The sequence below is a fragment of the Acinonyx jubatus genome, chromosome B2 (assembly GCF_027475565.1).
Source record: "Acinonyx jubatus isolate Ajub_Pintada_27869175 chromosome B2, VMU_Ajub_asm_v1.0, whole genome shotgun sequence".
NCBI lineage: Eukaryota > Metazoa > Chordata > Mammalia > Carnivora > Felidae > Acinonyx > Acinonyx jubatus.
Genome location: NC_069385.1, coordinates 3365793 through 3389497, shown reverse-complemented (window position 1 = coordinate 3389497; position 23705 = coordinate 3365793). Strand labels below are relative to the sequence as shown.

Sequence of the window (23705 nt, the reverse complement as noted above, 5' to 3'; positions counted from 1 at the left end):
GTGCTGGTGACGGATGTGAAATGTACATTTTACATATTTTCTTAATATGGTTTTGCAAAAGTCCGCTGCACAGTCCACAGTATTCCCAACTGAAATTAGGAAGTGGAGGGAAAACTTAAATATATCTCAAGCCCCTAAAAACTTCCATCGAATTCTCAGTGGCGTGTATGAGATTCAGTGTGACGCACTCGGTCCACACTGGGATGTCGGGATCCCTCCCCAGAGAAGACCCCAAATCCCCAAAGGCAACTTATAACCTTGTTTGCTCCCTTGCCTCTCCGGGGCTCCAAAGCAGAGGAGTATTTGGTCCAAGAAAGGACACTGGGCGGGGTCAGTAGGGACACTGGTTAAGAGAGGAACAGGAAGCAGGAAAAAAGGACTTCAAAAGCAAAGCAGGTGCACAATTTTTAAGACTAATGCAAAAGGCGAGCAGAGGCAATCATGAAAGAGGGCTTGCTTGGGGGGTTTGTGGTGTGGGTCGAGGTCAGCGTTTAGGGGCAGACCTGACCCTGTATTTACTAAATAAATTGATGTCTTCTCCAATTCTTCCAAAATGACTGGTTTCTGACATCCTTGCATGGGCACTCTCGATGTCAGGGTGACATCAGGGGGTAGGTACCCTGTGTCTCTCTCCCCCGGGTCACTGGCGCAGTTGAGATCACCGTAGGAGAAGACACCCGAGGGTTTTAATCCCTGTCACGACTGCGATCGCTGCATAAAGCAGTACAGAAATCCACGGAAATACCACGCAGGTTGCGTTTCTTTGTCATCTGTCATGACCAGTCCCATCAGACTGTAGACCAATACCCAGTATCAGTAAGTGCCCGGGAGTTTATGTGGCGGGCTCAGCTTCGCACGGGGATATCTGAGTCTCTAGGAATGATTTCAGTCCTACAGACGGATTTACCTTACTAGCCTTCAGAGAATTAAAATTTCAGATCCTCCCTGACTAACACAAGACGGAGGCCATCAGTTCGAGAAGTGCTTACTCAGGAAGCCGCCAGTCCCAGAGGCGGCACACGCACTAGTTTCCAGTCCTTGCTTTGAACACTCAGTTTGTTCTTTTTTCCGTCATCCTCAGATTGCGGGCAATTCGCTGTGATGTGCTTGGTTTTTGATTTCTAGGAAGATCACTTTTCTTTTGCTGTTTTGTTTTAACCCAGAGATGTTGCCTAATTAGATGCTTTCTAATTGCTCTGCCTGCCTTCTCTGTTGGTTTTTAAGAGTGGGGTTTGGATTTGGGAGAAATGAAGTGACTTTGTGGTGGAAAAGCGATACAGGGCAGAGCAGGGACTGAAACGCAATGTTCCCGACAGCGAGCCCAGCGCTTGACTGTAACATACTGGCGCGAAGTGGCTTTTTGGAGAAACTTTCACGGATAACATGAGATGGGCCTTTGAGTTTGGAAGCTGCAATGAGAATGTAAAATGACTCTTACAGGGGTGTCTGGGGGGCTCAGTCGGTTAAGCATCTGGCTCTTAATCTCGGCTCAGGTCATGATCTCATGGTTCCTGGGTTCGAGCCCCACATCAGGGTCCATGCTGACAGAGCAGAGCCTGCTTGGGATTCTCTCTGCCCCTCCCCTGCTCTCTCCCTCTTCTCTCTCTCTCTCAAAATAAGGAAATGAACTTAAAAAAAAAAATAAAGTGACTCTCACATATCTGGATGTTGCTTAGAAACTCCTGAAGTAATGAATATTGCAAACATTCATTGTGTGTCTGATACGTGCCCAATACCAGGGACTTGCTGGGCTTCTAGGGCCATTTAAACACAGCGGGCCTGCCCCAAGGTCGGGAGGCCATAGTGTGACACAGGACACAAAAGGGGCAAAAGCGGGGAGGAGAGAGGTCTACTTACAAATCTGATACGTATAGTTTGTAAAAAAAAAAAAAAAAAAAAAAAAAACAACCAGTGATGAGCCCACTAACTCATCACAGATGTTGTCAAATGAAGAAGAAAGGAGAATCTAGGCATTGCTTAATTCAGATGCTGGCACGTTTAAAATAAAGGAGCATGCCATTCTATCCGAAGAGGAGTTCTTTTCTACCAGAAGGAAACCTACTGTCATGAATTCAATGCTCTCGCTGGAGCCTCAAACGGTGCAAGTCTTAGCGGCGGAGAAAACCAAAATGCGGGCGAGGTTCTCCGTAAACACGTTCACCTGACCATCCCAGTCTGCGCACTGACCAACCCAGCAGTCGGGCAGCGGAGTCCACGACCCTATCGTTCCCAAACACTTCCCGCGAGACTCTTTTTCTCCCCGAAGTTAGAAGTTGCCACTGCAGACACAGCACTTCTACGGGACCTTCACGGTTAAAAACCAACAGCCTTCAGCTCTGAGGCTTGCTGCCAAGCCCCCGTGCGTCACGGAACACAAAGGCCACAGATGATCCCAACATCCCGGGGAGAAGCCTGAAGACGAGGCTCAGAGTTGCAATCTGTCTGCCGGCCCTTCCGCCATCGCACGGACTCCCCTGGGCCGGGACGTCCCCCCCGCCCAAGTCCCCAAGCAGGAAAAGGGCAAAGGGACGAGTGGCCGCTGGGAAGCTAGAAAAGGTTAAAATTCCTGGACGCGGTCTCGGACCATGCGCACCGAGCATCCGCCCGGCCGACCTCATCTGATCCTGTGGGCTTCAGATGGACATTTCAGCACCTGCATTTAGAAACCCAACAGGCAGGATCTGCAGCAAATGCGCCTGACGCGGTTCGAGGAAAAGGATTCGAAACTGACTACTTTGGTTTCCTCCCGCAGACACCGTCTGCTTTCACAAGGACTAATCGTTCTGGCTCCCGTGGGCTCTGGGTGCCCAGGACTCACAGACGAGCCTCACCTTCTGGAAACGAGGTGCTGCTTCCTGTGCTGGCTTTGTCCTCGTGTCCCCGTGGCTCACTCGGTCCCCATCGCTGCTCACACCCAGGCCCTCCCTCCCTGCCAGCGCTCACCTGTCACCCCCCACCTGCTCCTTCTTGCTCCTGCTCATGTGCTAGTGGCCGAGGGTCTGCAAGCGTAGCCCAGTCGGGTGCTCCCGGAACCTCTTCACACTTCGACACATCTGAATGCGATGCCTTTTAAAAATCACTTTTGAAATCAGAATCTTTTAAAGTGCCCACATGAAAATCTTACCTACTGCAACGCTTCACAATAGTTTCATAAAATTAAATATGTGATGCTTATTCTCTAAGAGCTTTCCATGTGCCCGTGACTGAGCTAAATTCTTCATACGCTATCTTAGTTAGCCTTCCCGCAACAACCTTCTCAGGAAGGTGGAACTATCATCTGTGTTTTATGGAAGAGATGGGAAATAAAGGCTCAGAGAAACAACTTAGTTTATTTAATTATTAATTCGTTACTAATTTTCATTTAATTACTATAGTATACTTACAGTTACTAAATACAATTAATTGATATACTACATTATATTTATTAAATAGAATTTGTTACATTTATTAAATAGAATAATAAGTGTGTTAACTTTTTAAATTTGCCCAAACGCCACACATTTAGTAAGTGGCAGAACCAGAATTTACAGGTGTTTCCAAAGCAAAGCAGATGCCGGCCACTCTGACCCAAAGGAAACCTGTCTGACCAGTGGACGGGCTCCATCAGGCATCACCGCCCAGTGTCCTGCACAAAAAAATCTGCCTGATTTCTGAGAATGAGATCAAACGCAAACCAGAGATGCCTCCTTCTTACATGGACAGTCAGAAGCGAGAGCCTAACATCTGTGCCCTTGCTGAGTTTTGCCCAGACTCCAGAAGCCATTCACGGTCATCGCACGTATGGAGCCGTTTTAAGAGGAAGAGTTAAATCATCAGAGAATAAGCGGTCTTCAAGGGTGTTTGGGGGCGTCACCATCCACAGGCTCAGTGAACGAGCGAGGTCAGGTCAGCAATATCAACCACTTGGGCACACCCATCAGTCCTCACTACCACCCAGGATGATGTCCCTAAAATACCGTAGAAGCTGCAAGGGTCAGGACAAGGAATGCAGGGTGACCGACTTAGAAATCTTGACTCCACGGTGAGACTCATCTTCCCTGGTTTAGAAACGGAGATAGAGTCATGGGCTCCCAATGCCGTCCGCGTCCTTACCCCTGAGGCTGTGGATGTGGCGCTTTACATGGGGAGGACTTTGCAGAGATGATCCTGGGTTATCCGGTGGGCCCAATGTGATCACAAGGGTCCCTGTAAGAGGGAAGAAAAGAGCCAAAAGCAGAAAAAAGAGACGTGACGACAGAGACAGGACGGAGTAGGATGCTCTGACGGGGTAGGAAGGGCCATGAGCCAAGGGGTGCGGGCGTCCCCAGAAGCTGGACAAGGCAGAGAAACAGACTGTCCCCTGGAGCCTCCAGCGTGAGCGCGGGCCTGCTGGCACCTTCACTGTAGCCCCGCAGACACACTTTGGACTTCCGACCTCCAGAACGATCAAGTTCACACATTTGTGTTGTGTTAAGCTATTATCAACTTGTTGTGGCAGCAACAGGGAGTCACGACAGCGGTCAGCTTGTAATTTAGGGGTGAGAAGGACCTGGGTGTCATGTCTCCCAGATCTTTAGAGCCACCTGGTTAATTAGGAGCCTAACATCGCGTTGTGCGTAATTTGTCTCATCCACGCAAGAATCATGCTGGGCACTTCAAGATATGAGTAACTCATCTGAGATTACAAATGAATTAATGAAATGTTACCTTTAAAAGGCTGCTTTCCACCATGGAGGCAGCTGGACGGAGGGCCTCCATGGGAGGGGCTGGAGCTGCCTTTCTAGAAGGTGGAAGGCAGTCTGTTTTGAGATGCACATGTGTGACTGGATTCCTACGGAAAATGGCGGCACTCCCATCCACTTTGCGCAGAGCCCCAAGAATGGGGGGTGGGGGGGATGGAAGAAGAGGATGTGGGGCCGGGAACTTCAACTGGACTCTGAACTTGAGGGGCAGAGAAATCCAAGTAACACCTGACTTACATATGATGAACCCTAAATACACAGTCAAAATTGTTTAAGACCCAAAAAAACCTCACGGAAAGAAATTCCAGGTCTTCCAAACGCTCCCCATTCTGTAGGAACTTCATCGTCATCAACAATCTCCCAAACCAAGTTCAATGCTGAAATTGAGGCTGCTTCCAAGTGTTCATTGATAGATGAATAGATAAGGAAGGTATGGTACACACACACACACAGAGGAATATTATTTGGCCATAAAAACGAATAAAATCTTGCCATTTGCAACAATATAGATGGAACTAGGGTGTATTATGCTAAGTGAAATAAACCACTCAGAGAAAGCAATGCCATATGATTTCACTCATATGTGGGATTTAGGAAACAAAACAAATGAACAAAGGGAAAAAGAGAGAGAGAGAAACCAAGGAACATACTCTTCACTATGGAGGACAAACTGATGGTCCCAGAAAGGACGAGTATGGGGGATGGGGACACAGGTGATGGGGATCAAGGAGTGCACTTGTCTCAAGGAGCACTGGGTGGCGTATGAAACTGCTGAATCACTAGATTGCACTCCTGAAACTAATACGACACTGTATGTTAACTACACTGGAATTAAAATGTTAACAATAAAAAATAAAAGCTTGGAAGGAGAAAAAGGCAAGATCGACTTGAGAAATAGTAAGTTTGACTATATGAAGGTCTTAGGACAAGCGACTGGAGATCAGTTTTTGGAGAGGAAAGCTTGTAAAGGACCTTGAAGGCAGAATTTGGGGTTTGCGGTGTAGACAATCAGAATTCATCAAGAAAAAGAAAAGAAGTTGAGGCTGTTTCACGTTTGGTGTTCAGGGTGACCTGTGTCTGTGCCTTTAGCAGGTCAGTGAGGGTGCTGTGCTGATAACCATGCTCAAAACAGACCATTCAGGTTCAGAACCACGTGAACAGGCAATAATGGCAAAGCCCAAGTCACTTCCTTTGTTGTAGATGGTTCTTTTTTTCCCAATCTCCCTTTGGAAAATAACGATGGTGCTGAATCTGTAGGACCCTTCAAACTTCCTAATAATACCATTTACTTTTTTTTTTTAAGTTTATTTGATTATTTTTTGAGACAGAGAGAGCGAGCCAGCTGAGGAGGGGCAAAGCGAGAGAGAGAGAGAGAGAGAGAGAGAGAGAATCCAAAGCAGGCTCCACACTGTCAGCATGGAGCCCAACGCAGGGCTCAAACCCACGAACCGCGAGACCATGACCTGAGCCGAGATCAAGAGTCGGACGCTTAACCGACTGAGCCACCCAGGCGTCCCCCTGATAATCCGATCAAAGAAAACACAGAGTAAAATGCTGAACTGTCTGTCTGCCTTCTCAACTCGGAAAGCTGGACCATGCTGTCATTGCCTGAGCGGGTTTCCGGGGACCAATCATCAACAAAATTGAGCAGTAATTGCCGCCCCCCCCCCCCGCGTGCCCCCCCGTATCTGTTTCTACAAGCCCCTTCTTCCTCCACCTCCCTCCTCGCACAGAGGTTCAGGACCCTCTGCTTTGCTTCACAATATCGTGGCAGGCTTCCAAACATCACAGCCCACACTAAAGAGTCACAAACTCACGGCGCTCTCCTCCACACGCTGTTTGTGTTTTATTTGCACTGTGAAGAGTAAGATCTTTTCTGTTTTTAAGAATATGTTTAGTATTTGCCTCTGAAAAGTGTAGTGGAAAAGGCAGGACTAAGAAATAAAGAATAAAGCACTAATGGTGGGCAGGAGAGTGGGGAAGATATTTAAAGTTTTTTCCGCCGTGTCTCAAATTACGCAAGGTGGGAAGCGCGCACCCTGTCTATAGATGCGGTCAGCCTTGACTGGTCCAGGTTCATCAAGACAGGTTCCTGCGTTAGTTAGGGACATGTTAGAAATTAATAAAAAGTGGCAGTGGTGACATTTATTGAGCACTTATTGTATACCAGACACTTTTCTAGGCCTTCAGGGGCTCCTGGGTGGCTCAGTGGGTTAAGCGCCCGACTTCGGCTCAGGTCACGATCTCGCGGTTCGTGGGTTTGAGCCCCGCGTCGGGCTCTGTGCTGACAGCTCGGGGCCTGGAGCCGGCTTCGGATTCTGTGTCTCCCTCTTTCTCTGACCCTCCCCTGCTCTGCTCTGTCTCTCAAAAAGAAATAAACATCAAAAAAAAAAATCTAGGTGTTCAAATAGGCTATCACAACATTGCAGTAAGGTTTCATGCGCAGAAGGCAGATGATGTGCTGGGTCTCATTCCAGTGAGCGGGCATGAACCCCCGCTGAGGACGCGCCATATGGCGCCCTCCAGTCCTTCTTCTCCTGATAGTCCTGCTTTGGAAGGAGGTGTAGACTCATGTCGGTAAATATTCTTCACTGTTCTGTGCTCAACAATGATGGCTTTGATTAGATCTTGGAAGGTGTTGCCGTGGTCTGAACTTCCCCTGTTCAGATGACCATGTGGCGTCTCTCACCCGACCGGACCCAGACTGATACAAAATCTTCCGCAGAGGCGGGGTTTGACCCTACGAGGACATATGTCCCTGTTCCCGATGGGATGTATCTCTTCTCAGGGGTCCAAGTCAGATGGCGTTGGGCCACCTGCTGGACGCGGCAGTCTTTTTTGTCACGTCGTCCTAGACACCTCCGTTTTGCTTTGAGATGCCTAACTTCAAAGTTCTGTTCTTGGGCATGCACATTGATGAGTCTTCTTACGTTTGTGAAAGTGTAGGGTCTTTCCTGATTTCGTCTCCTTCTGTCCCCGAGCTCCTCTGCCTCAACTGGGCCAAGGCCTGTTGATGTGTAGTGACAGCCATGTTTCGCTGGTGGAAATGTTTCCACTTCCAACCGTAAAACCCTACCGCGTGAAGACTTTTCACTGGGAACAGGCCCACTGGCGGCTGGGCGTGTCCAACAAAGGACTACGAGGCATTTGTCAAACTTTCCAGGCCCAGGAAAACCCTCAGCACACTTTGCCAAGTACTTTTCTCCCTAATTTTTAAATCCATGTGCCTTTCAAGGGAAATTTAATCCGTATGCTCCCCATTCATTCACACTCAACTCATCCTTCTGTCATTTCGCAAGAGCTTTGATGTTTAAGAAGCTTTCCATGTACGTTTCACAAGCCTGTCTTTTTGTTCTTTAAACTACGAAAGCCACATTTTTGAGCAAGCACAAAAGAGCAAACAGAATCCGAGTCTTAAAAGACTCGCGATGGGTCTTCCATTCAGAAAAAACTAAGAAACCTGGATGGGTTCCAGACTTGTCCAGTGAATGTTACCTTCTGTACTAAACCAGAATATTGGGCAATGCACTGGCTCATAGGAATGGAAAGTTTCAACCAACTTCAAAAAGTCATCCCTTCAGGCCCAGGAATATTTAAGTAAATCATATCTAAATTCCACCCTTGCTGCAAGACAGTAAAACACTCTCTGCTAAATACAAACAAGTCGCATCCCTTTAGAAGTAGTTTCCTGGCTGAGGCCAGAGGAGCAAGCCGTCTCCAGCTCAGGGGAACGCGTTTGTCTGAACACACAACGTGTAGGGAACGGCGACTGCACCACGGTGGCAGCAGGTGAGTGGGGTTTGCGGTCTCCCTGCCTCTCCGAGCCCCCTGCACCACATCACACATGTGCACAACCCTCCTCATTGTTGCAAAAGTGCACGTCGTTTGGAAACATCCCGCCCGGGGGGGTGTTATTTGTACCTCACGCAAAATCTAGCAGCTGGGGGGAGGGGTCTGCCAGGTGGCTGGGTGCTCTGGACCCTGGCTGACACCCACCGTGCAGCTCCCCCCACGCCACCCCCAGCACCTGACCCCCGCACACCTGTGTGCACAGCCTCATCTCATCGGATCTCAGCCGGGCCAGGAGGAAAGAGTTCTGTGGCTAAGAGACCCTCTGACCTTGGTGACACAATTCAGCTTTTTAAGAAAATGTTTATTTATCTATTTTTGAGAGAGAGAGAGAGAGAGAGAGAGAGAGAGGGGCAGTAGGAGAGGAAGAGAGAGAATCCCAAGAAGGCTCCGCTCCTTCAGCACAGAGCCCGACTTGGGGCTCAAACTCAGGAACCACAAGACCGAGACCTGAGCTGTAATCAAGAGTCAGACGCTCAACCAGCTGAGCCACCCGGGCACCCTGACGCAATTCAGCTTCAAGTGAACTGGGGTATGTGGTGGGCTTGCACCCCCAGTGCTAACACTGACCTTGTCGGGGGAGCAGCCCTGGACTCTGAAGGTCACCTGACGGTACTCTCGCAGAACATCTTGTGCTTCGTGACACGTGTCTGTGGACGTGTCTGTCCCAGCAACCAGGCTGTGGGATCTTCAAGGGTGCAGCTGTCCCTGCCCTGAAGCGGATGCCTAGCCCATCACAGCAGCCTACGGGTGTTGCATGAACAAATGCATGAACATCAGTCACGAACGGCGTTGTGTACCATAAACCCAAGCAGAAAAGTGGCCGTGAACTGTGTGTGAGTCAGAGGAATCTGGAGCCGGGACAGGCACAGGTCAGGCGTGCCTGCCTTTGGTTTGTGAAGCACAGCATGCTCCACTGCGTTCCCACCCAGGTTCGGGGGCACGGCGGGGGCAACGTGAGGCTGGGAGGGGGCTTGCCGGGCACCCCTGCAGTCCTCACCGACGGTGGCCTGGCATCCCACAGTCACAGGCTGGGCTTAGTGTCACCATCAGCCTTCTGGGGAGCCCAGACGCCTGGTGGACGGAACGTGGGCGGCGGAGGTCCTGGGGTCACCGCGCCCGGCACGTGGAGAGGGTCATTTTATGGGAGAAGTCAAGCAGGGTGATCGGGTGCAGCACCCCCACCCAGAGCTCGAGAGGTGTGACCCCAGTGTGAAGGGGCCGCCCCCCACAACTTGGCTCTGTGGCTGCGATCGGAAGCGGCCTGCCTGGATTTGCCATCCTGGAGGGGGCTGCGTGGTGCTCCAGGAGCGCAGACCCCAGAGAGAAAGCCAAGGTGATTCTGGAACATCCTGTGCCTGAAGGAGTCCCTGCCTCCGCCCCGAACAAGCCTCCGAAGGAGGTGAAGAGAAGGAAGGGAGGCGTGGGGAGATCCTGAGGGGGCGGTGATGGGGGGCCCGACAGAGAGCCCTCGAACCCTCCGTCACAGAAACCACTTTCCGGAGAAGTAAAGACCGCAGGTGACATCTATTCCCTGGAGACACAGAAGAGCACCGATGGGGGGGGGGGGGGGTGGGGGGGGGGCGGGCACTGGCAGAGGAAGGCAGAAGGACCCGCGGACGTGCATTTTAAAACCTGCATTTCTTCCTAAAAGTTCCCTAAGGCTTTTGTTAAAAAAAGCCTCTTCCATCAATTTCTGGGCAGTGACAGGGAGACAACCAGGAGATGCGGTCCCTTCATCCCACCTCTAGAACACTATCCTGCCTCTAAGATTTTCCACTATACAATTTCTATTGCTTATTTTTTAAGTCCATTTATTTATTTTGAGATAGAGAGAGTGCACGAGCATGAGTGGGGAAGGAGTAGAGAGAGTCCCAGGCAGGCTCCATGCTGGCAGCACCGAGCCCAAGGTGGGGCTCGAACTCACCAACCGTGAGACCATGACCGGAGCCGAAACCAAGAATCGGACGCTTAACCGACTGAGCCACCAGGTGCCTCACAACTATACGATTTCTTAAAAAAATACACCACGCACATAATTTCAATCCATTTGAATCACACGGGTTTGTTTGTATCACTCAAAGAAATCTAAAGTTGATATAAACGCCTTAGTCTTGGTGTTACCGAAAGGGATTTTATGTAAAATGTCCTTCCAAACAGTAAGGAAGAGTCCAGGAATTAACCCACGTCAAGGGTAATGGATCTCCTTTTGACAAGCACAATAATGGATCGGATTAATTGAACACCACAATGTGCTAGACTTTAAGAATAAACTATTTCAGGCATCTTTGACTGTGAGGGCCTATATTTGGCAAGTGCACGGCAAAGAACTTTGGGGAAGGAAAAACACGGAGGGGGGGGAAGGTACGGTGCGTGTAAGTGCGAGGCTTGGAAATGCTGTTGTGTGGGGGGTGTGAGCACAGTTCTGGGGGGGGGGGGGACCACGCAGTCAAGCTATGATCTGCACGCTTCTGCAGCAGCTAACCACTAGACGGAAGGATCCGCCAGATAAAGAAGCCAGGCCGGAAAGCTAGCTTGAAATTTTAGGGGCGTGTGTGGTGATTTCTCACACTTATTGTTAAGATTGCAAAATCCATGTTAATATCTCTTTTCAAAACCCACTGGAAACACAGGTGAGGATACAGTGCATAAGGTACGGGCTGGAGCCAAGGAAAGGTAAAGATTTTCCCCAAGTGGAGAAGACCTAGTAATGAACAGAAGGTACCACCTGACTATGTATATGGCGGCTTGGACGATGGGATTTTAGGGGCAGGCGGCCTCTCAGAATCACCTGGAAATCCCCTGGAGGGAGTGGCCGTTAGCCGAACGATAGAGGCAGAGTCCACAGGTCCAAAGTCGTAGATGTTGATAGTTAGAGTTTTATGAAGCTCCCAAGGTTATTCCAATATGCCCTCTGCTCCTATATCGTGTGCCTTCAGAGAGAGGAAATGCTCAGCGAACAGCTCTCTTGTTCCCTTTTAGATCTGTCATCTCCTGTAGATGTGATAAATGTATACGTAATGTGCGGAGAATCAGAGCAGAAAGACCAAATGGAATGAACTGTTACGCTCTTTTAGCCTCTATATACTTGCTCTGATATCTCTATCTCTATCTAGAAAGAGGAATTATTCAGATAACTAAGTTTGAGGGTTTATATAGCCTAGATGACTCTGTGACTGTGTGCTTATTCACCTCAAATATTTATTGAATACCTACGATAAGCTGGACACTATGCAAGGATACTGTAAAGATAAAGGAAAATTGCAGTCATCTCTGGCAGCTCTTGGGGCAGCCACAGAGAGCCTGAAAAGTCTCGATAAAACCTAAAAATAGTGGAGAAAATGCTTTCGAAATCCTTTAAATGGCGTAGTTGAGTTCCTTAGTGAGGTCGTAAGTGGGAGTGTGGCTGTCCCGCAGGCCCCGCGACTCTGGAGCTGGGGGCCGCCCCCGCTGGGACTAATGACCACACAGGAAGTAGGCAGACAGGTGCGTGTGGCCTGTGCAAAGCTCGTGGAGGAACAGGGGCCCCTGGGAAGCCAGAACCAGGAGATCCTCAGCGAGCATGTGAACGAGGAGAAAATCAGACCTACAGAAGGAGACAACGGAAAGTGTTCCATGTTGGCCTTGGCTCCTCGGGGGGAGAATATACGTCCAGCGAGAATCTGCAAGCACCGCCTGCCTGCTTCGGGATTCAGATTTACACGATGATCACAGACCGGACAAGGAGACTGTTTTAAACCATTGCCGGGTTGGTAGCAGCATCGAGCATCTGGAAACCCCAATGAATTTCACTAAAAAGCAGGTGTAGTGTTAGCGCGGATGGGGTACAGGGTCTAATACAGTAACCGGGGTCCCGGAGGGACAGGGGCACCGGTGAAAGACAGAAGTTGAGCCTTTGAGAGAGGTGCCAAACCTCAGATGGAGCTCATACAACGACCCTGGGGTACAGTATGTAAGTAATGAAAACATCCACACTCACAAACGTGGCAGAGAAGAGGCCATAGCCCAAGTCCTCCGATGACAGCCATGTCTTCACCGCAGTCTCCTAGCCCTGACCTCGCACGTTTGAGCAACTTTCATGAGTTCAATGTCAACGCTGCCTACGAGATGCTCAAGAAAACCCAACGAAAGAATGAAACACTAAGAGAAAAGTTCGGCTGAGTAGGGTTCAGCTTTGGGGGGGCCACAAACCATGGCAATATCTGACATTTTTCCACCCCTCCCCAACCAACTTTTACTCCCTTGGAGTGGACACCACCTCTTCGAGAAGGCATGATCGACGGTGTCCATTGCCAGCAATCACTATGCAATTCTGCCTATTGATAAGGATCAACTCTGGGTACCACTAGTAAGGAGGGAAAGCTATATTTGGACCGCCCTTTGCACAATTGTTACAGAGACAAAAGCACACTCTTGCTAGTTGTTTCCTGGTGGGCCCGCTGGTGTAACACACACCAGAGCAATGACACGCCCACTTCTTGGTAAAATGCACCTGTCACAAGTGGTTCTGCCATACCGCTGGTTCGCCTCGACTTCCTGTCTGGATTGGGAGGGCCACCAAGCTAGTATGAGACCTTGTTTGAGCTGTTAACCCCATCGAGGCACACATCAGGACATACGGATAAACCTGGACCTTCCCTAGGCTCTCTTGTCCTTAACCTCAGTAAATAACAATCTCAGAATCACCTCCCACATCAGAATCTTCCACAGCGAGACTATTTCAGGCAATGAGACTTAGGACTCCCTAGACCTGAGGGTCCAGCTGCTTTTCTCCTCGAGGGACCCAAGAGGCACATGGTTTTTCCCTCCCCTGTCCATCCCCCACACACCTTTCCCAAGCACCGCTCGGTGCCCGATGCTGGCCGCTGTGCCCTGAGAGACAGTGATTGCCACCAACATGGGGCTACATCCCCTTCTGATGGCCACTTCAGACCAGTGTCCCGTGACTTCAGCTGAATGCAATTTAAGGAAGCGTTTACGCAAAACTAGAGGGGCTCCGCGTTGTCCTGATGCAAATGAACGTCTCCCGGAGGAGGACGTGCAAACACTGTGTTTCCTTGTTTCCACTGGGTGGCAGCAAACTCTGGAAAGACGTCCCTGGCCACTGAGGACAGGAAGATGGCCGGGAGGCTCAGCAGTGGCATTTGCCTTTTAAGCCGGAAGATCTGTAGATACGGGAGGCAGGCGAGGGGGATGGCGAGAGTAAACCAAGGGCCCCTGCGAGGCTGCCTTTCGCTCTTTCCCAAGTTCTGAAGCCTCGACTTTTGATTCCGTGGCCCGTGGGGAGACCTCATGAGAAGTTCATGACCTTTGTCAGCCACCACTTACCTTCCTTGTCTTTACGGCAAAACCATCAAATCCAGCGTGAATGACTGAAGGACGGTCAGTGTGGCTCGAGGGCTGTAACAAAGGCACCTCGGGGGTGGGGTGTCGACAGTGGGGGTGGCGGAAGGGGGACAAGAGTTCCATGGAGCTCTTTGTACCTTCTGCTCAATTCTGCTTGCGCTTAAAACGGCTCTAACATACACAAGTTGTTAATTATTTTAAAAACAAACAGTTACAGGTTACTCCTTTTCCTCCAGCTGGGTAGGTCCCCCGTCGTACTCCCACGCTTCCCGCGGGTCCCTGGTGCGCACAGAGCCCTCCCGCTGTTCACCGAGGAAAGTACCAGCAGCCAACGATGGAACGGGGTCCGAGTGATGAAGTTAAAGAAGGCATGGGGTGTGGGTCATCATATAATGAATGGTGTTAGCGCCTTCTAACTCTGACAGCACTCCATCTAAACTTGTCATTACTTTCAAGTCAAGGAAAGAAGGAGTCGAATGTGTACATTTCCGAAGGGATCCCTGCCCTGCATGGTACCAGACAGGTGGGCCAAACATTTCAGGATCACTTCTCACCCCCTCATCCTAAACTGTCACACCTCCTTTCAAATTTTACAAGAAAACAGAACCCGCACCCCCCCCCCATCATTTTCTTTCTAATAGACTATCTTTTTAAAATAGCCAAAGCATAAGCATGTTGGGAGACTAGGGGCTGAGGCTGAACTTGGTGTTTTCGGACCCTTTTAATGTCTGATAAATAACACACCATCCATTGTGTTCCATAAAGAGTCATGATTTTCGGTCTCATTTTAAAGATATTTGAGGGGCGCCTGGGTGGCGCAGTCGGTTAAGCGTCCGACTTCAGCCAGGTCACGATCTCGCGGTCCGTGAGTTCGAGCCCCGTGTCGGGCTCTGGGCTGATGGCTCGGAGCCTGGAGCCTGTTTCCGATTCTGTGTCTCCCTCTCTCTCTGCCCCTCCCCCGTTCATGCTCTGTCTCTCTCTGTCCCAAAAATAAATAAACGTTGAAAAAAAAAATTTTTTTTTAAAAAATAAAAAAAAAAAAAGATATTTGAAAGGGTTTTTGCAGATAATTTGAAGGCACTTCAAGTTATGGTGGTTCTACATTTAGAGCATTTTTTCCTGTATTTTCTGTATTGGAGAACGTATTCATTCATGCAAATATAAGTTCATGGTCACAGTGGCAGGTGTGGGTGGATCTGGGGCTCAAAGGTGCCACCAGGACCCAGGTGCTGGCTGCCACTCAGCTCTGTTCCCCACGTGATCGGGCTGGAGGTGGGGCCTTCAGGAGGTGAGGTGATCGGGTCACGAACGCAGGGAGCACCTTTACAAAAAAGACCCCAGCGAGCTCTCCTGCCCTTTCCACCGGGTGAGGACACGGCGAGAAGACAGCCACGTGCAACCCGGAAGAGGGCGGGAACCGGAGCCTGCTGGCACCCTGGACCCGCCAGCCTTCGGAGCTGAGACAAATGAATGTCTGTTGTTCAGGAGCCACTGGGTCTCTGGCATTCGGTTACAGCCGCTCAAAGGGAGTAAGATGTGTGCTTATTAGCAGCGTCGTGATCAATTCCAGTAGTTACAGAGATTCGGAGAGTGGTTACTGTGGTTCTAGAGAGAGAACCCACCTTGAGCTCCTCCCTCCCTCCTTCCTTCCTTCCTCCTTCCCTCCCTCCCTCTTTCTCTCTCACCTTTTCTCTTTCTTTCCTTCTTTCTCTTCTTTCTCTTCCTCCCTTCCTTCCTTCCTCTCTTTCTTTCTCACCTTTTCTTTCTTTTCTTCTTTCTCTTTCGTTCTTTCTTCCTCTTTCACATCCTTCCTTCCTCTCTTTTTCACTTTCTCTTTCTTTCTTTCTTTCTTTCTTTCTTTCTTTCTTTCTTTCCTCTTGTTCTTACTCTTTTTCTTTTTGTTTTAACATGACAAGGGTTTGCAGCGGCCAATATTCATGCACCCAAAGTCCTACACAACACAATTCCCCCTACCAACCTCGCCCCACATGCCCCAGGCATGGAATATCTGGGAAAAAATGTTTGAAGAAGAAAACTTATGGAGGGAAAATGTTTATATATGTTCTGAACAAAGGCTCCTGGCCCTTCCTCCCCTGAAATTCCAATTCCAAGTTCTCGATAATAACTGGAAAGTAATGGGGGGCAGGCGACAGAAGCTGCGGGTACAGAGGACAAGGGTGGTGCGCTGAGTGAGAGTGGGTGGTCAGGCCGGGCGGGTCACGGCCACGAGAGGTCCTGCTCCCCAGCCCCCTAGTCCCCCGGTGCTGTCTGACGACGAGAGGAAATAGTGAGCCCCTGCTTACAACCTCACCAGCACTGCTCCCCCCACACCTTTTGTCGTAAAGAGGCCACAGGGAAACCGAGCCCAGATAGTCATGCGAGCCCCTGGTGGCCCTTTTTATGAGAAAATACTAGCTCTTGGTGACTGGCCTTGCTAACCCCTCCCCCACAGCTCAGGGTTCATGTTCCTCTTGGACTCCTGACACTCGCTGCCCCCTGTGGGTCCCGGAGCCCCGTGTTCTGGCTTCTCTGACCCCCGTGGGCAGCTGTACCTGCACCCTGCGCCCGTCACCTCCAGCTGCTCCCAGGGTGCGTCCCCAAGCACTGTAACTGTCTTCTTGTCCGACGAGTGTCTGGCCACATCCTGCTAGGAATAATCCCGGGGAAAAGGCCCTGTGTCCACGTCACGTCCAAACTGCTGGTTGTCCCCACCGCAGGGTCTCAGCAGTGACTCTGTCCGAGGGATGGCTGACTACGAACTTGAAAATGTTCAGGTGCTGACAAGAGGGACCCCAGAAGGCTGTATGCACTATCTCTGTTGTCTCTCGCCTTTTTCGCCTGCACCACGCACACTCCGGCTTAGAGTCCTCCCTCCTCCGTGTGGCTCTGGGACTGCCTCATTCTACGCCTGTGTCCCCGCTGAGGCTGGAGACTCCTGGAGAGCGGGACGGACAACATGCTAAAGGAGCTGATGCCCGCATCTGTCCTTCATGCTGCGACGATTACAGGAGGGCTGCAAGAAGAATGGAAGGTGTTTCCGGTGTCCTTTCCACACGTTTGGTAACTGTGGTGAGACGAACAAAATCAGGAGGTAACATCCACACAGCTGACTCTAACTGCGCTGTCGTCGCTCCTCAAATTCTGCCAATTGTCCTACTAACATCCATTTTCCGGTTCAGGATGACATATTACATTTAGTTGTCAGAACTTCTTAGAAAAGCTGACTTTTGGGGGCGCCCCTGTGGCTCAGTGGGTTAAGCATCCGACTCTCGATTTTGGCTCAGGTCATGATCTCAAAGTTCGGGAGCTCGAACCCCGCATGAGGCTCCATGCTGATAGTGTGGAACCTGCTTGGGATTCTCTCTCCCTCTCTCTCTGTGCTGTCACTTTCTCTCTCTTAAACAAACAAAAAAAAAAAGCTGATTTTTGACCCCCAGGCTCTGTGCTGGGCTCACTCCTGGTTACACTTTTGCACACGTTCCACATCACTCTCTCCATCTTGTTAGGTGAGCGTCTATCGTTGCCAACACTTAACTGACGGCTCGAATGAGGCTCAGAGAACCTAAATGACACCACGGCAGTCCCACGGCAATCAACTGTCACATGGGTGCGTGAGTCCCATCTGTCCATCCCAGGAGCGTGCCCTTCAGTTCATGCAGCCACACGGCTATGCCGCCAGATCGCCAGCTTGCCCATCTGTGATCCTTAGTCTCCTCTTCCCAGATGGCCACGTGTCAGTCTACTGCAGAGCACCCAGCACAGGCTACATGTGCAGTCAGAGCTCAGGAAAGGTCTTCCGACGGAGCTGAACATTCCAGGCACCACACGGAACTTCAGTCGGGCTTGGATTGCAGCACAGCTAACACCACGCTCTAGCTTCTAGTTCCAAAACTCACGCTACGTGGGCTTTTCAAATTTGTTTCTCAGCATATGGTCACTTGGTGCTTAGTTGACTCACTGGTTGCTTTGGGTTTAACGCTGACGATACAAATTCCTTGTTTATGGCCTGAGTTGTCTCGTTGCTGATGTACTCATGCACTCACGGCCCGGGTCAACCTCACCTGCCGCTCTTTGGTCTTCTTGTCATGTACTTTAAGGGCCGATGATAATTCTGTGGCACTTCCTGCATGACTGAAGTTTCAAAGAATTCTCTGAGAACAAAATATGGCTTCAATAAGAGCCGGTTCAATAGGACAGCTGATTTAGGAACCATGCACCCAAAGTGTATTTGCCAACGGAGGTCAGTCTCTGGAGGAATGTCGTATGTCTCTCCCCGTGACATGTTTAACCAGTTTTACAGCGATTTGGGGGAAGCCGGAAGAGACGTGTTTACCAAATCTGCAGACGACAGACTTACGAGATGTAGCTAACATGATAAATGATAGACTTGAACTGCCAAAGGCCTCAACAGGCCAGAACGCTTGACTGAAACCCAAGACGAAATGAAACAGAGATGTATGTTAAGGCTTGCTTTTAGGATCCAAAAATCAATTGCATCAGTGCTGAAAACCGGGATTTACAGGCATTCGTGTGAAAAGGACACAGAGGAGTTTGAGGAAGATCATAAACTCAATAGGGGGCCCAGGGCAGATGCGACTACGGTGAGAGGGACCCCCACCCTATGCCATGTTCATGGAAGAAAAAGACGCAGAGCAAACTTGGTCGTGGCCCCCCCTGTGCTCAGACTGGCCACACAATAGCTTAAGGATTATGTGCAATTTGGAGGGCCACAGTTTAGGGTGGAAACGCTGGAAAACACTCATATATCATTGTTCAAGATCTCTAGGCTCCCTAAGACTGACATCATACGAAGAGAAAACCTTTTAATAGGTTCTCATTAACCGGATGAGTGGCTCAGAGCCCCAGTTCAGTGTCAGAAACCCCGGGGGGCTTTACAAGTTTCATATGTGGGATGACTGTGATTCTGGTTTGGTGCAGAATCTGGGCGTCTGCCTTTTTAAAAGATTTCCAGGTGTTTCCGATGAAAAGCCAGGATTTAGAACCGTTGGCCTAAGGGACAAAGTCTGAACTCCACAGCCCGGCCGTCAGAGAAATACGGGTTTGCCCCCAGACCACTCTCTCTCTGTAACTTCCAAAACCCTCTCACTGCGGGTTGAACTGTGTGCCCCCAGAAGATGTGTTTGACGTCCTAACCTCAAGTACCTGTGAACCCCACTTCATTGGGAAATAGGGTCTTGGCAGATATAATAATCAAGTTAAAATGAGGTCATACTCCAGTGCGGGGGCAGTCATGGGGGGGGGGCGGTCCAATATGGCAGGTGACCCTACAAGAAGAGAAGCAGAGACACCCACACGCAGAGGGAAGGGGGTCACGTGAAGACAGAGCCTGGCAGGAGGCTGCCGGAAGCCAAGGGGCACCTGGGGCCACCGGAAGCTGGGGGAGGATGTGCGGAAGGCTCCTTCCCTGGAGTTTCAGAGAAAGCAAGGCTCTGCTGACACCTTGATCTTGGACTTCCAGCCTACAAACCTGGGAGAGAATAAAGTTCGGTGGTTTAAGCCCAGTCGGGGGGACTCTGGCTACAGCAGACCCAGGGAATCACACAGTCTCCTTATCTGGTCCTCAAGCCACACACCTGAACTCTTCCTGGCCTGGCGCCTGGGGCCTCCCTGCTTCTGGCCTGCACTCAGCGCTCTCTCAGCCTCCCTGTCTCCAAGTGTCTGCATCCTGCCAGCCCTCCACATTCCTGCTCAAGTGCGCTCCTCCCCCCAAGCCCCCTGCACCCCCCAGCCGGACCCAGCGCCTCCCTGCACAAGCACTCGTGTCCTCGGGGCCCTGGCTTTTGGGGGGGTCTCTGCCCCACGGGTGCAGCCGGTCCCCGCTGACACAGGCCCACCCTCCTCACTCCTGTTGAACCGGGAGACGCCTGAGGACCGGCTTTGCGCCCATCCTTGTAGCAGCCAAAGCACCTGGTGCCATGCCGCGCACACACGCAAACGAAAAGAGCTAGAGGAACCATCTTGAGAAGCACGAGCATCAGTTGGACAAGAACGTGGGCGTGTTTTTGTGGCTCCGGAACTTGAAAGGGAAGCAGAGAAGCAGAATGAAGCTCCCCACCCCACAACTCGGGGTGTCCGGAAAAAGGCCGGACCCTCTGTGTTTGGAAGCCTAACGCAGAAATAGTTGACGTGCGGCCAGTGGCTTCTGGCACTTGGTTTACAAGCTGGAATTGAGAGGCAGAGTTTCAGAAGGACAACATGAGTTCGGGAGACATTCACGTGTGGGTTGTATTGAAAAACACGTTTTCGAGAGGCGGTGACACCAGCCAGAGAGACGTGGTGTTCGTAGCCAAGAAGAGAGAGGAAAAATCCATCAGCAGCCTGGGCAGGCGGGGCCTCCAGTGTTTGGCAGCGGGAAGGATGGAGAAGGACAAGGGGTGTGCGGGGTGAAGAGACCCCAGAAGGAGAGCGCGGTCGGCGTGGCTCAGCCTCTTCTCCGCTGGGCAGCCCAGCCTTCCACCTGCTGTGCTCCCCCACAGGGCGGCCCCCGGAAGCCCGTGCTCGCCGGGACTGTTCCCGCCCATGTGGGCTCCAGGCCGCCAGGGACTTTGGTAATTTATGTGCTTATTCCCAGCCTCCAGAAGAATGCCTGACAGAATAGCGATCAACAAATGTGTGTGCGGCGAACGCGAGCGTGTTGGCTAATTTTTGGAACAATGCTCAATTATGCGCTGCCGGAGTCTAGGTATTTTATCATCAAGAAAGACGTCTGCTGGCGACTTAAAGAAACACCATTGAGATCGTGACCCCCTCCCACGTTTTGACCAGAGAGGACATTTAATGCCAATCAGATCCAAACCACTAGGAGCCGCATTCTCACCTTGTCCACTAAATGTTTATTTTATTTTTTGAGGAGGGGGACAGAGGATGTGAAGCGGGCTCTGTGCTGACAGCAGACGGCCCGATGCGGGGCTCAACCTGACGAACCGCGAGACCATGACCTGAGCCGGAGCCCAAGGCTCAACCCAATGAGCCACCCAGGCACCCTGTCTCCTTGTCCATTAATTCCCTCCACAAGGACTGGTTGAGACTGGCTGTGTCCCAGCTGACGTAAGGCGTGCTGGGGACATATGGGCTAAGCAGAAACAGGCACTTGTGCGTACCTTCGGCAAGCTTCCAGTCTAGCGCCCGGGGAGATTTTTGTAAATATAAAAAAGTCCCTTGATAATTACAAATTCTGACATGTGCTATGCAGAAAACGCACAGGGCACTCTAAGGGACATAATTAGCGTGGAGTCCTTTCTGAACAGGTCACATTTAACCGCAGACCTAAAGCAAGGTACGCAGAGGCGTGACACCCACGGACCCGGAGGATGTGCGTGTTGGCCAAGCTCTGCGGCTCATTCCCGGATCTTCAGGAGGTCGTGCCGCTGGCTGAGGCCGGGACTCTGCCCTCTCAGGAGTTTGCTACAAAATCAACCGCAGCCACCTTCTCAGTGTAAAAATAGCATCTTCCTCTGCTTACGGAGTCAGGTTGCTGAGCAACCTGGTTTTTTCCTTTTCCTTTTTGAATCTCCTCGAACACTAATTTTTCATTGGCCCTTTGCGTAGTTACTCTGGAAGGGCTGATTGGTCAGAGCAATGTGGTAAGTCATGCTGGCAAGAGCTAGGGCGACCGTGACGCCACAGGGGAGGGAAGCAGAACCCGTGCAGGCTCGCTGCTGGAGCCGACGACCCAGGCGGAATCTGGGGGCTTCCTGCCCAACCTTATAGGAAAGGCAGAGGCTGAAGGAAACCACAGGGAGGACTTCAAGGACACAAAGGGCATAAGGGTTGCCTTTCTGGTTGTCACTCAAGAGTAAAGACATCTATCTGGCCAATGGGCATCAAGTCTCTCTCTCTCTCTCTCTCTCTCTCTCTCTCTCTCTCTCTCTCACACACACACACACACACACACACACACACTCACCTACCTAACTGGAAAGGACTAGAGACTAAAGGTGAATACCTTTCTTCCAACTCAGAGGGTATTGGATGGTAAGGGAAATAAGGTTATAGGACAAATCAGTGCGAAGATCAGTCTCTCCTTCTCAAACTCCAGTCTTAAGTCCAAACGCCATCACTGGTCCATAAAGCCAAACAATCAGCTTGCCTTTATTCAGTACACTTTCCACGCATACAGTTGGCTATGGGATAACACAGTGATTATCACATAGAGTAAAATATGTGATATTTCCCGGACTAACCCGAATGTTCACAACAGGATCTGACGGAAGTGCTGAGCAAGTTCATGGCTAAAACCAGACTCGGGCCCTCTCTTACTCGGTAGAGAGGTTCTGTAGCCGGCCACTCTCACCTCGCGTGGTCAACCACAGAAGCGGAGAGCCTACGAGGGACGAGATCGAGAGTCTAGAAGCCCAGCATTTTCCACGCTGGAATACATATTGAACTCTCAACCTAATTCTGGATGAGCAGATTTGGATGACTACACAGGGAAACATTCGCCCAAATGGAAGCACCTTCTGCACAGGGCCCGTTTTCAATCGCATCTCCAGCACAGGGCCAAGTAGCCCGCATGACAATGACGTTCCCTAAATACCAGTTGAATGAACCACGCGTGCACAAATGAACAGACGGCCACACCAAGCAGCAAAGGATGGGCTTTCTTTCCTCTGTTATTCTCAACTCTGTTCCAGGCATCTCTTCAAACTCAGTCTGCACTTCGTGTAACGTGTAACAAGGGGCCTCATCTCTCCTCTGCTGTAAGACGACAGTGTGGCACGTCAAGGCGCGCTGGGCCGTTCCGTAGTGGTGGGGGGTGGACGGCAAGGCTGGGGCTGGTGGGGGTAGGAGGCAGGCAGAGCCAGGCCATGCGAGGCCCACAGCTTTGCTGACGAACTTGGACTTTATTCTGTGTGCTCGGGAGCCCCGTGTGTCTCAGCCCCTCGCCGTCTACCCTCCGCCACTACGGAATGGCCTAGCGCTCCCTCAGCAGCCCTTCTGATTTGTGCAGCTGTGGGTTTTTTTATAAGTTTATTTTTTATTTATTGTGAGAGAGAAAGAGGGAGGGGGAGGGGCAGACAGAGAGGGAGAGAGAACCCCAAGCAGGCTGCGCACTGTCAGCACAGCACGAACCGTGAGATCATGAACTGAGCCGAAATCAAGTAGTTTAACCAACTGAGCCACCCAGGCGTCCCTGTGCAGCCGCGTCTTAATTTTCATTGTCTTCTCTGCCTGGAACGCCCTTCTGACATACTCAGCTTTAAGACTCAACTTAGTCTTCCCCCCCTGCCAGGCGGCCTCCCCTCTCTTTTCCACGGCACCCTGAGCAGGCCGTCCTACTTAGACCTCATCCAAGGGCACTGCAATAATCCATTTTTATTCCCACGTCTCTACCATATGGTGTGACGTCTGCCCTAGAGAGCAGGCTTTTTTTTTTTTTTAATTTTCTTTTTTGCCACCACTAAGCATAGTCCTGTCACATAAAAGTCCAAAATGTTAGCTGATCTGATAGTCGGTGTTGAGGACCGAATATCTAGAGCTACTTATACATATGCTCCATCGTCAAAGTTGCTTTCCAAACAGTCTGCCTGTTATCAACAATGGATCGCCTTCTTCTTACATCGTTTATGGGAGCTGTAGAAGTGGTGATCAATAACTATTTCCGAATTGAATAACATGAAGACAAGTCTTTTTTGGAGCCTGCATTGACTGTATATACAGATTACACTCTGTCTTAGAAGCTCATGGTCTTTCCAGAATCCGTGTTCAAGGAAGCCCACCCATCTTATCACGTGCCTGTCTTTCTGACCACTGCCCTGGTTTCTCAGA

General features: G+C 50.6%; 1 protein-coding gene across 3 annotated transcripts in view; it reads right to left on the bottom strand.

The window, feature by feature from the left end:
- Window positions 1-23705, bottom strand: part of PDE10A (phosphodiesterase 10A) — a 608599-nt gene that overhangs the window by 511944 nt on the left and 72950 nt on the right. The gene's annotated exons all lie outside the window — the stretch shown is intronic.